We start from the raw sequence: 13,354 nt of genomic DNA, 5'->3' as shown, positions 1-13,354 counted from the left end.
CTCAGTGGGTTGAAGCCTCTGCCTTCGGCTCAGGTCATGATCCTAGGGTCCTGGGATCGAGCCCCGCATCGGGCTGTCTGCTCCTCGGAGAGCCTGCCTCCTCCTCCTCCTCTCTCTCTCTCTCTCTGCCTGCCTCTCTGCCTACTTGTGATCTCTGTCTGTCAAATAAATAAAAATCTTTATTAAAAAAAAAAAAAAAAAGATACCAACACATGTGTTGCATGGTGGGGTCACGACCCCATCCTAGCCATGCAAGCACAGTGGGTCCTCGTTAGCCATGAATTCTTTGTGAATTTGTGGAACTTGGTCAAGTTTACTGGGGCGCCTGGCCGGGTCAGTTAGTAAAGCAGGTGACTCTCTAATTCAAGATGTTGAGTCTGAGCCCCATGCTGGGAGGAGCGTTGGCTTTAAAAAAAAAATCACGGGGCGCCCGGGTGGCTCAGTGGGTTAAGCCTCTGCCTTCGGCTCAGGTCATGATCCCAGGGTCCTGGGATCGAGCCCCACATCGGGCTCTCTGCTCAGCGGGGAGCCTGCTTCCTCCTCTCTCTCTCTCTGTCTGCCTCTCTGCCTACTTGTGATCTCTGTCTGTCAAATAAATAAATAAAATCTTAAAAAAAAAAAAAATTCACTTGGAGGGCACCTGGGTGGCTCAGTTGGTTGGGCATCTGACTCCTGATTTTTGGCTCGGGGCATGATCGCAGGGTCATGAGATCGGGGTCCGGGTCAGGCTCCACGCTAAGCATGGCGTCTGCTTGAGAGTCTCCCTCTCCTTCTCGCTCTGCTCCTCCCCTTCCCGCCACCCCGCCGTGCTCACTCCCACTCTTGTGCTCAAATAAATAAATAAGTAAAATCTTTGAAAAAAACTTTACTGGTAACCTTAAAATCAATACACCGGCACTTCCTGGTCATTCACAGACATGCGCAGAGAAAAAAATTTGAGTACCCCAGTGCACACCCTCCTAGCTGTGGCCGAATGAGGTGACATTTTGCCTTCTTGTTTCAACGCTCATGCTACAAACGAGTATCCTTTCTGAAGTCTATTTAGTGATGGCTTTGCCATATTTTTGTGCTTTTTGTTGGTGACTGTGCTATTTAAAATAGCCCGTAGTGTTGAAGTGCTACGTGGTGTTCCTGAGCTCAAGAAGGTGATGATGTGCCTGGTGGAGAAAATACATGTCATTAGACTGGCTTCATTCAGGCCTGACTTAGAGCACTGTTAGCCACAAGTCACATGCTAATGAATCAGCATTACTGTCCCTTATTATTAATTATTCATACATACTAGATACAGTGTCTTTGCATAGGAGCACACACGAAACACACTACTGCTCAGGGGAAGAAAATGTGATTGGAGGTTCACAGGAACCAAATTCTGTCTTCCTTAGGAGCAAAGGGCTAGGGGTCACTAACTCAGTGCTCCTGGGAACTCCCCAGCACGCAGTTAACCAGGAATAATGGGACTCAACGGTGTAGGCCTCATTCTACTGTGAGGGCTGGTATTACCCACACCTCAGATACTATCCACAGAGCCTTCCCAGATGGTTTCACTCCAATGGCCACTCGTGCACCAACCATGGGACCCACTGGTGGGACGCCAGGGTGGGCACCAGTGTAGGAAAGAACAAGAGGAAAACGAATAAAAGGGAGACCAAACACGGCGTTCCAATAATCTGCTGCTCAAAAAAGGTGAGTAGGAAATGTAAGCTACACACTAAAAACATGAGCTTGTTACTCTCTGTTCCTTCCTACTTCCAGAGTTACAAGATTTGGCAATCCGGGAAATCCCTTTACTCAGAAAAACATTTCCAAAAATGAATTATGAATTAATCAAATTTAAAGCTGCCTTCAGTCTTGGCATTCTCAGTAACTGTCAGATTTCCCTTCCCCTCCCTGCAAAGCCATCTCCTCTCTGTTTTCAGCTCTGACTACAGCCATTAGGAGAGAATTCGGACAGTACTACCACCACAAAGATGTATTGTGTTTCGAAAACAAAGACCGCCCTGGAATTTACACCCCCCGCCAAATTCAATAAAATACAACAAAGCAAACACCCTATAATGACATTAAATTATTACCAAATTGCAAGAACCCTACAGAAAAGGCACCCAAATTTTGAGGTTTCTTGCAATCTCATTCTTAAAATTCTTATGCAAAAATCATTTCTTGCCAAGCTCAAGAGTTTGATTTCTTTTCTCCTCATGTTGAAGACATTTTCTTCATTTAAAACAATCTACTCCGAAGTATGCTATACACTCTTCTGTATTTTTTAATTAAAAAAAAAAGGCCAAGTATACAACCCCAAGTTAAATTGATATGAGCCAATTTTTTGAATTACGAATGGATTATGGATAATGTGCTAAAAAAGCTTTGCAGTCTAAATATTATATATGTATATTGCAATACATTAATCTGAATTTTCAAAAATAACTGTTAGCAGGGGCACATGGGTGGCACAGTTAAGTGTCTGACTCTTGGATTCGGCTCAGCTATTGATTTCAGGACCCTGAGATCGAGTCCCGAGTTGGGCTCCGCATTCAGCAAGGAGTCTGCTTAAGACTTTCTCTCTCTCTACCTCCCCCATGAGTTCTCTCTCTCATAAATAAATCTCAGGAAAAAAATAACAGGTAACAAAAGTCAAATTCGGACATTAATAAGCCAGTTGATGTTCACGCACAAAATTAAAAATAACTGAAAAACATTATTTGAAAATATACGTACAATAGCTCCAAATTAAAATCCAATAATGGTTACCTGAAAGTAACCTTAGGTATTTCAGGAAAGCAGATTTAAAAACACTAGAAATACAAACAGGACCAAAATAAAAATTCACCCAGAGGTTTAAAAAGTAAGTTAGGTGGGAAGCTTGCAGGATTCCCCACCAGTTGTTGGAACCCCTTCTTCTTTGGGCATACACATTCAGTTAAATAAAATAGTGAAGGAGTAATAATTAAATTACAATAAGTTAAAAAAAAAAAAAGCAACCTTAAAAATTCATAAACAACCCCTTTTGTAAGAACAATGAACAGCTTTATAGATCGTAAAGAGACTATCTCCCATTAATTGAGAATGTTAAAACTGAACAAGTTAGTTGAGGGCAATACTCCTACCGATTTTTAAATAACTCCACAACTACTTTTTAAAATACAGCTCTGACTAAATCTGTGTCTTTTAAGTCATGCTAACAGAAGCAGATGCACAGGAGAATTTGAAGGCTACAGAGGGGAACTCAATTCAATCCAAACACCATCTGCTCTCTGGGAGTTTCTGTAACACCGATGAGCTCGTGTTTGATTGGTAAGGGGGAATGACATCATCACAGCATGGAAGTCTTGCTGATTCATCTGTTGAGTTTCCAAAGCAAAGAAGTGGAGGCAATGGAATTATGTGAGATCTCAGGCAAGATAAAAACAAGCCCTCACCTAACTTGGCCTTAGCAAGAAGCTGCATTTGAAGCAAGCAGCGAAAGGAAGCCCGCACACAGGCCTCACTCCCTGGACGGGTGCGGTCATGGCCAGGCCACGGTCTCTCTCAGCGGGGCTGTAGCACTGGCTCCCGTCAGTGCCCTTTGCAATGGCAGCCCCACGGGGCATTGGAGCCTCACTCAACACCCACTATCCATGCAGCAATGCAAGCATGGCTAGAATTTCCACTTTGCTGTTCTTGTCCACTTTTAGTATCCATTTTAGCAACGTCCAGCCACACTGAGATGTTCACCAAAGTGGTCCAGGTAATCAGTCGCCTGGGGTACCAATGACTGCTTTTGCTAGTAGCTATCAAGCCACATAGATTTTGAGAGCTCTGCCACAAGCTTATTTTTCTCTTACAAGACACTATTTTTAGTGCATGATTTGCAGAACGCAAGGGTTTTCAGGAACATAAACATTCCATTATAGTAGAAAGCACGATAAATACTTCTCAAGTGCCTACCTACCATGTACAGGCAATGGGCCAGCTACTTCAAGTTAAACTTCAGGACCTAAAAGATCTCAACTTAAGAGAAACAAACATCTCTTCATCGGTCTGCTAGAGCTGCCATCACAAAGTACTAGGTACTGGGTGGCCTTAAGCCACAGAAAATTTGTCTCACCTTTCTAGAGACTAGAAATCTGAGATCAAGGTGCCAGCAAGGATGGTCCCTCTGAGGGCTGTGAATCTACTGCATGTCCATCTTCTAGCTTCTGGTGGTTTACTACCACTCTCCGCTGTTCTTGGAGGACAGACCAGGCATCTTGTCAGGTGCTCTCCCTTTCTGCTCATCTGCATCCAGATTTCCCCATTCGATAAGGACACCAGCTTAAGGACTTCATCTCAACCAAGTGCATCTGCAATGACCCTATTTCTAAATGGGAAACCATGATCTGAGGGACAGGGGTGTGGAGACTTTCACGTATGAATACGGGAGGGTCAAAACGCAATCCATAACCACCTCTAATTCACAAAGCGGAAAATACTAAAAACCGTCCGTATTTCCAGCCTCTGGTAATGGCAGATGAGGTCAGCTGGTCTGCTGGAAACCATAAAAGCTGAGGGAAATACAAAAAGCATCTTCCTAAAAGCCTCAAGTAGCTAACACGGTAGTGAGGATGGACAGAACCAAGATTCAAGTCGGTACCTGCCCCGGAGAGAAAGAAGCAGTCGAATGCTTTTTGCCCTGCAGTCATCTGCAAAGACTCTTGGGGGATGAAGGCTAGGAAATGTTAACTGTCAAGTCCAGAGGGGGCTAGCCCTCAAAAGGCAGCAGGTTGGGGTAGGAACTGAGACTGAGACCAGCTTCGTATGAGCTGGGTGACCAAGAAAATCTCAAGCCTTGATTCTGGACTACTCATGATACCTTTCAAATACACACGTCTGGTCCACCTGAACTACAGGGCAGACCACTGGCCACACTCCAGGCAGTCACCAGTGGCAAAGTCAGAGATAAATAACATTGCAAAAGTTATGAACACATCGGGGAGCCTGGTTGGCTCAGTGGGTTAAAGCCTCTGCTTTCGGCTCAGGTCATGATTCCAGGGTCCTGGGATCGAGCCCCACATTGGGCTCTCTGCTCAGCGGGGAGCCTGCTTCCCTTCCTCTCTCTGCCTGCCTCTCTGTCTACTTGTAATCTCTGTCTGTCAAATAAATAAATAAAATCTTTAAAAAAAAGTTATGAGCACAGAACTGACACCGAAACCACGACCTGCAGAAGGCCATTTGGAACACACACCCTGAACCCAGCTAGGTCAGTGTCTGCTAAAACAAACACATCCACATTCAACACAGGATTTGAACAAGATGTAGAGCCTCACAACAAAACATTCAAAATGTTCAGGATATAATCCAAAACTACACAGCATACAAAAGACGGGGAAAATTGCCACTCACCTGGGGGAAAACACAGATATGCCACGAGAACACTGATGGTAAAAAAGCTGGCATGGCTCTATATTAATATTCAACAAAGTGAACTTCAGAACAACGAAAACCAAAGGGGATCAAGAGGGCCACTGCATAATGAGAAAAGGGTTAATTGGCCAAGAGGACATAACAGTCCTCAATGTGCGCACATCTCACAACAGAGCTTCAAAAACACAGGGCAGCAAAAAACTGAGAGAATTGAAAAGAAAAATAGAAAAAACCCAAAATTAACATCTGGAGACTTCAGCACTTCCCCCAGTAATCGACAGAACTGGTAGACAGAAAGGGCCGAGTGCCATCAACCAACTGTATCAAACTGACGTTTCGCTCACACGTCACACAAGCTCAGCGGTAGACACATCCTTCTCAACACACATGGAAACGTCATCAAGAAATTATTACAAAGTGGAAAAGAACTGAACGTGTATAATTATGTTCTCTGATCATAAGAGAACTCAGCTACAAAGCAATACAAAAAGATAACAGGAAACTCACCAAACACGTGGAGAGCAAACACCACACTTGTCAGTAACTCACGGGTGAAAGCGAACATCTTAACAGAGATTAAAAAACATTCAGAATTGAAAGAAAAATCTTAAATTAACATATCAAAAATCTGTGGAATTCAGCTAAAGCAGTCCTTAGAAGGAAATTTAGAAACCGTTTCTCTATTTTTCTAATGTAAAGGGCAGTGGGATTATATCTGAAAACTGAAATTCAGTCACTTTCTGGGACTTGAGACCCATACTGTAAAAGTGGGCAGAGGACCCACCACTAGGTAAACCCATTAAGATGAAGAAAGCAAAACCCACTAACTCTAATTTTTGCTGCACTTCTACAATTTCTCAAACACCACTAACAAACCTAAGTCACTAAGAAAAACTCTAACAATGTTTAAAGTATCTTCTGTTGTGTGTCTCAATGTCCAAAGAGTGTCCCAACCAATCCAGCTTAAAATTTTCAACTCAAGCTATATAATAGGCTAGGTTTCCAATCAGACTGAATAAAACAGAATAAAATAGGAATTCTGAAAAAGCAAATCTCCATTAGCTAGCTTCTTGTGACTAAATACACAAAAACTGAATTTATACCTTTTCCAATAACCAGAGGTCATGACGGTTATCCAGAAAATGGTACATACACAAACTTTTGTTAGAAAAGAGGCACATGACAAATCCAACTTTATACCTTAAGAAATTAGTAAAAGGGCAAAATAAACAGCTACAGAGGGAAACTCAACGTGAAGTCTATCAGGAGTCTGACTCGCAGAGAGGAGAGTTAAGAGAGGAGAGGGAAACAAGGAGAGAGATCCTGGCTGGGAAATTTTCAAGAAGGGATGAGAACCATCAACCCATAAAATCAGAAAGCCCAAGCAGAATAAATAAAAGGAACACGCTTCGGGGTATATCACGGTGACACTGCAGGAAACGAAAGACAAAAAGAAAAATCTTAGACGCGGCCACAAAAAAGGAATGATTACTCATTTCCGAGTACTGACTTCTCAAAAGTGACGGGGGAAGTCAGAAGACCACAGAACATCTTCAAGAAAATAACTGCTAACCCAGAACTCTCTACCCGGCAAAAAAAAAAAAGTACCTTTTAAGAACCAAGATGAAGTCAAGGTCTCTTTGGACAAAACCCGAGTGAGTTGGCCACCGGTACCATCTTCACGGCTACCATCCTAAGACGCCTCGATGTAAAATGCACATAGACCAGAACACAAAAAAGTTCACCAGTGAAATTTTATAAAGTCATTGTACAATAAAAGCTAAATTTACTATAAGAATAAATAAAATAATCTACCCTCTTCCCCTTGGGAGCTAAAGCTGATCCTCAAGTCTGAACTGTAACAGATAACTACCCTATTTTTGGTAAAATAAAGAAACGGAGGTAGGGACAGGGAAACTATATTATTTAGTCCCAGATGAACATCTTATGGTCATCACAAAGGGGAGTTGCACTAGAAGGACCCGGTCTATGAACACGTGCACCAAAGCTAGATAATAAGCAAACACAGAGTGCCAGGTGGTCTCAAGACATAGAGGGAATAGTTTTTAAAACTCTGTTAGGACATGACCGGGCCTACAACACAGAACAGTCCACTAATTGATGCATATTTCTGTCCTGGGTCACCACACATCAGCCCCCTAATCACACAGATACTCTGCCAGGAGCTTTACCGAACGAGGGATAACCCCAGAAAACACCACAGTAAGCCCAGAAAGTACACGAAAACACTAAGCTCTGTGACAGGGTAAACCTCGACGGATTTATATTTGCACCGTGCCTGGTCCAGAGCAACTGCAGAGTTGAGCCGCACAGTACACGGCTGGTTCTCCATCCAGCCATGTCTTGGGGATTTTTAGCCCTTTGAACATTTTCCCAGCTCATTAGATGATCAGGTCCTTTGAGCAGGTACTCTACCTCATTCATTTACAATAGCATTTAAGAATTGTTTTGGGGCGCCTGGGTGGCTCAGTGGGTTAAGCTTCTGCCTTCGGCTCAGGTCATGATCTTAGGGTCCTAGGATCGAGCCCCCCATCGGGCTCTCTGCTGGGCAGGGAGCCTGCTTCCTCCTCTCTCTCTCTGCCTGCCTCTTTGCCCACTTGAGATCTCTCTCTGTCAAATAAATAAATCAAATCTTGGGGGGGGGGGTTGTTTTGGCCGGGCTCTGTGCCACTGAAGAGAGGTGACCTGAGTCTCTGCCTCTCACTTCTGGCAGCAGCAAAGACAAAGACACAAAGAATACAAATAAGGTTGTGCAGACTCTGCTGTAGGGAGATGGGGCCGGTCACTCTCCATAGACAAGGAACGTGGACATGATGGAGAGGCACGATGCATTCAGGGCCAAGGGTGTGTTTCTAAGGGAGGTTTGGTTTAGGAGGAGGAGAAAGAGAGAGGGCCAGACTAGAAAGTATCACCTGCTACTGCTCAGGAATTCAGACTTAACCCTGTGGACAGCAGCCAAACACGATCAGATAGGCTTTTTTTTAGGAAGCTATAAACTCTGGCACTGGAGTCGAAATGAGAAGGAATGGGAAGAGGCAGGAAGACTGATCTGTCTATCTGGAGGCTGATCAAAGAGTCCGAGGAGGTCTTCCTCTCATTTCCGCTCCCTGCGGCAGCTAGCTCTGCACCTTCGGCATAGCAAGAGAACACTGTTGGATTGACCTGACAGGAAAAACCTTCAGTTTCTTAGAAAGGGCTTTCCTGCTTTCTAAGACAATTCCATCCTCGAGATGGGGGCAGTGGTGGCCGGGGTGAGGGGGCAGGGTAGAGAAGCAGCCACAACAATATTTACCCCCTGCTAAAACTACCAATGCCTTTCACACCATCCTACTATACAGCTAACATCCTGAAGAACCCGAGTTCTCACAGATTCTCCTTGTCTTCATGTTATCACACGTTCACTGATCTCAAAACACTGGTTGAAAGAGTTCTGAAAAAAACTGCAAAGCCAAAACGCTGACCAGACGATGCCACACATACATTTTCAATAACAAAATGAAGGAAGGACTTCAATATATAGATCGTGCCAGTTCTGTGTTTCTCCAAATAACCTAGTGTCAGATGTGCATCGATTCATCCACCAAGATATGAATCTTCAACGCATACTCCCAAGAACTGAGACCTGTTCCAGAAGTTGAACGCAATCAATAGTCAAGACTTGGTAGACTACTTAAAATAAGATGGCATCTATCCAATGCCATCCCTTTCCAAATTCCAGCTGGGTTTTGGTTTTTTGAAGTTTGGGGTTTTGGGGGGGTTGTTTTTGTTGGTGGTGGTGGTGGGGTTTTTTGGCCTAAATGGACCACCTGGTCCTCAAATTTGTAAGGAAATTCAATGGACCCAGAAGCCCAAACCAACTTGAGAGAAAAAGAACAGAGATGGAGATTCACACTTAACCCGATTTCAAAACTTACTACCAAGCTATGGTAATCAAGATGGTGTGGGACTGGCATAAGGCTGAACATACATAGGTCAATGAAGTAGGACTGGAGGCCCATAATAATGGAGGTCTCTCAATAATAAGAGACAGTCATCTCAACAAATGGTGCCAGGACAACTGAATATCCACACGCAAAGGAACGAACTTGGAGCCTGACCTCACACTGTACATAGTAATTAATGCAAAACAGGTCATGCAAAGTTAACCCAAGAGTTAAAACTATAGAACTCTGGGGCGCCTAAGTGGCTCAGTGGGTTAAAGCCTCTGCCTTCAGCTAGGGTCATGATCCCGGGGTTCTGGGATCGAGCCCCGCATTGGGCTCTCTGCTCAGCGGGGAGCCTGCTTCCTCCTCTCTCTGCCTGCCTCTCTGCCTACTTGTGATCTCTGTCTGTCAAATAAATAAATAAAATCTTAAAAAAAAAAAAACAAACTATAGAACTCTTACAGAAAGAATATAGAGGTGGAGTCTTTCTGGTCTTGGGTTTGGTAATGGTTACTTAGATATGATGCCAAAAGCATAAGTGACAAAGAAGAATATTAGAAATTGTACTTGATCAAAATTTAAGTTTTGTGTTTCAGAGGCCACTATAAAGTAAAAAGAGTCTACAGAATATTCCAAAACTTCCAGATATTGGAAAATATCTGATAGGGGACTTGTATACAAAATATATAGAAAAGTCCTACAGTCCCTTTTATCTACAGGGATATAAGATATAGATAACTTTATATCTATGTATAGATAAAGAGAATTTTTTTAAAAAAGATAAAGGGGATTAAGACGTATGAATTTTTAGTAATAACGTAGAAAGTCACAGAGATGAAAAGTATACAAGAGAATATAGTCAATAATATTGTAGTGAGCCATGAGTAATGTACAAAATTACTGAATTATCGTACACTGAAAACTAACATAACATTGTATATTTCAATAAAAATGTGTTTAAAACTCCTGAAAACCAGTAATAAAAAGGCAATCAATTTAAAAATGGGCCAAGGATTTAAAGCAATTTTTCTCGAAAGAAAATATACAGATGGGAAGTACATGTAAAGATTCTCAACATCATTAGTCCTTAGAGAAATGCAGATCAAAAACCATAGTTGGATACTACTTCTCACCTGTTAGGATGATTGAAACAAACATGACAATATCAAGTGCTGGTGAAGATGTGGAGAAATCAGAACACTTAGGCTTTACTTATAGGACTGAAAAATGGTTCAGCCCCCTTGGAAAATAGTTTGGCGGTTCATCAAAATGTTGAACACAGAGTAGCGCATGACCCAGAAATTCTCCACTTAGGTATATTCCCAAAACTCATACATGAATTTTCACCAGTGGCATTATTTACAACAGCCCCCAAGTGAAACAATTCAAATGTCCATCAACTGATAAATGAACAAAATACAGTGTCCCCATACGATGGAGTATTATTCAGCAATAAAAAGGAATGGGGTGCTAATACATAAGACAACATGGATGAACCCTGAAAACATTACACTAAGTGAAAGAAAAACCCACATATTGTATGATTCCATTGCTATGAAATGTCCAGAATAGATGATGTCCATATAGACAGGGGCTCGAGATAGGGGTACGGGGAATGACTGCTCACGGGTACAGGGTTTCTTTTTAGAGTAATGAAAATGTTCCTGCTCACTTCGGCAGCACATATACTACAGGCAGAACGATACTGGGGCACCTGGATGGCTCCAACAGTTAAGCATCCAACTCTCAATTCCAGCTCATTAGATCAAGCCCGAAGTGGGGTTCACGCTGGGTGTGGAGCCTGCTTAAGATTCTCTCTCTCCCTCTCCCCCCATCACGCATCTGCACTCCAAATAAATAAGCAAGTAAGTAAATAAATCAAATTGGAAGAGTACAGACAAGATTAGCATGGGCCCTACACAAGATGACACACACATTTGTGAAACATTCTGTATTTTTTTCTTGCCATTTGCAACAATGGGGATGGACCTAGAGAGTATAACGCTATGGGAAGTAAGTTAGTCAGAGAAAGACAAATCCCATATGATTTCACTCATATGTGGAATTTAAGAAACAAATGAGCAAAGGGGGAACAAAGAGACAAACCAAGAAACAGACTCTATACTATAAAGAGCTGATGGTTATCGGCGGCGGTCTGGGGGGAGATGGGTAAGATCAGGGATGGGGATTAAGACGCGTCTTGTCATGACGAGCACTGGTTGATTAAAATAAAAACTTCAGAAAAACTTGCTCTAATATAAGACTGGTGTTGGTTACATTAGTATGTGAATACACTAAAAGCCACTGAATTGTATACTTTTAAAAGGGTAAATTTTATGGTATATGAATTAGATCTTAATAAAGCTAATAAACATGTACAGGTTTTTGAGACTGTACCTACCCGCTGTTTACCAACTTAATTGGTATCTGCATCCATAGGTTATTTTTTCTTCTATTAACCATCAGCTTAAAAATTATTTAGAAAAGGGGCGCCTGGGTGGCTCAGTGGGTTGGGCCTCTGCCTTCGGCTTGGGTCAGGATCTCAGGGGCTCTCTGCTCGGCGGGGACCCTGCTTCCCCCTTTCTCTCTCTGCCTCCCTCTCTGCCTGCTTGTGACTTCTGTCAAATAAATAAATAAAATCTTTTAAAAAAATTATTTAGAAAAGTACTGAACCAAAACATTGTCACAAGGGTGGGATGAACAGCATAGAGATACCACTCTATGAACATTTTACCCTTAAACAATGCCAACATGTTATACTCTTTCTAAACATATACAGTAAGACTGATTTGCTCTTAACACCGTCAGGGTAATCTCTTCAGTGTGATCAACAGACTCTATTTTTATGATGTTTAGAGCTCTTCCGGCATGTGGGCTAGCTAACACCAAAGTGGAAGAGGTACACGGTGAAAACGTGAGCTCTAACAACTGAACCAGAGTGGTTTCTGAGGGACTGACACGAACAATGCTTGAAACCATGAGTCTCTACCTTGTATTTTAAACTGGTCTAGAATTACTGTTAATAACTGAAGCTTATAAATACTTCTGAAAATTAATAAAGGGAAACCCAGCTAAAGTGGACTCAGGTTACCACGAGGGGAGGTTGGAAGGTAGAGACCTACAACTCAAGGTCAATTACAGACCTCTACTAGAAGAATCCTTAACAGGAAAGAATCCTCAATTACAGACCCCGATACTGAAACAGACATCACATCCCCTACAAGAAATGGACCATCCAGGCAACTCGGCCAATGAGAAACCTTCATCACTCTGAACTCTTGCTTTTCCCCACTGGACTTTTGTCCAGAACAACCCTCTCAACTTCCGCATTCTTCTCCATAAAATAACATTCTTGTCCTTTTGCTGGACTTGCCTATGGTTTTATCATCACTTGCTTGTCCTGAACTGCAGTTCTGTTATTATCAAATAAAACTATTTTTGCTGGTAAAACAAATGATAGATTTATTTTTAAGGTTAACATACTCAACTGTTCACTTAAAAACGCTGAGGTTAACAACAGGCCAGATGCCGGGATATCTATGAATTTAGTGCTGGAAAGATGTTGTACTGTGTCTAGTAAGAAAGGAAGAGAGCGACCAGCACCTCAATTTAAAAATGCATTTGCGGGGCGCCAGGGTGGCTCAGTGGGTTAAAGCCTCTGCCTTTGGCTCAGGTCATGATCCCGGGGTCCTGGGTTCGAGCCCCGAATCGGGCTCTCTGCTCAGAAGGGAGCCTGTTTCCCACTCTCTCTCTACCTACTTGTGATCTCTCTCTCAAATAAAATAAATAAATAAAATCTTTAAAAAATAAAAATAAAAATGCAGCTGCAAGTTCTGAGCCAAACATTACAGAAATATATATCCAGTCTTCCCAGGTGATACATGAAAAGAGTCACATTTTTTGGAATGAGGTTTGTATCTTTGTTAGAATAACAATCATTAGCTCTTGGTAACAGCTGATAAGTTACTACTAGACACATTCTATCAGTGATCAAACGGAGACTGAACTCATAGACAAGGAAGATCACA

General features: G+C 42.4%; 1 protein-coding gene and 1 non-coding gene across 6 annotated transcripts in view; one reads left to right on the top strand and one right to left on the bottom strand.

The window, feature by feature from the left end:
* SMURF1 (SMAD specific E3 ubiquitin protein ligase 1) overlaps positions 1 to 13,354 on the bottom strand; it is a 106,627-nt gene that overhangs the window by 54,313 nt on the left and 38,960 nt on the right. The window lies entirely within an intron of this gene.
* LOC123390735 lies at positions 11,181 to 11,285 on the top strand. Its single transcript, XR_006605303.1, has one exon. It is a non-coding gene; the product is annotated as a U6 spliceosomal RNA (small nuclear RNA).

Source organism: Mustela putorius, unplaced genomic scaffold (assembly GCF_011764305.1).
Source record: "Mustela putorius furo isolate JIRA1106 unplaced genomic scaffold, ASM1176430v1.1 tig00000139_pilon_pilon_pilon, whole genome shotgun sequence".
Classification (NCBI taxonomy): Eukaryota; Metazoa; Chordata; class Mammalia; order Carnivora; family Mustelidae; genus Mustela; species Mustela putorius.
Note: the sequence above shows the minus strand (reverse complement) of the source record. Positions and strands in the feature narration are given on the sequence as shown.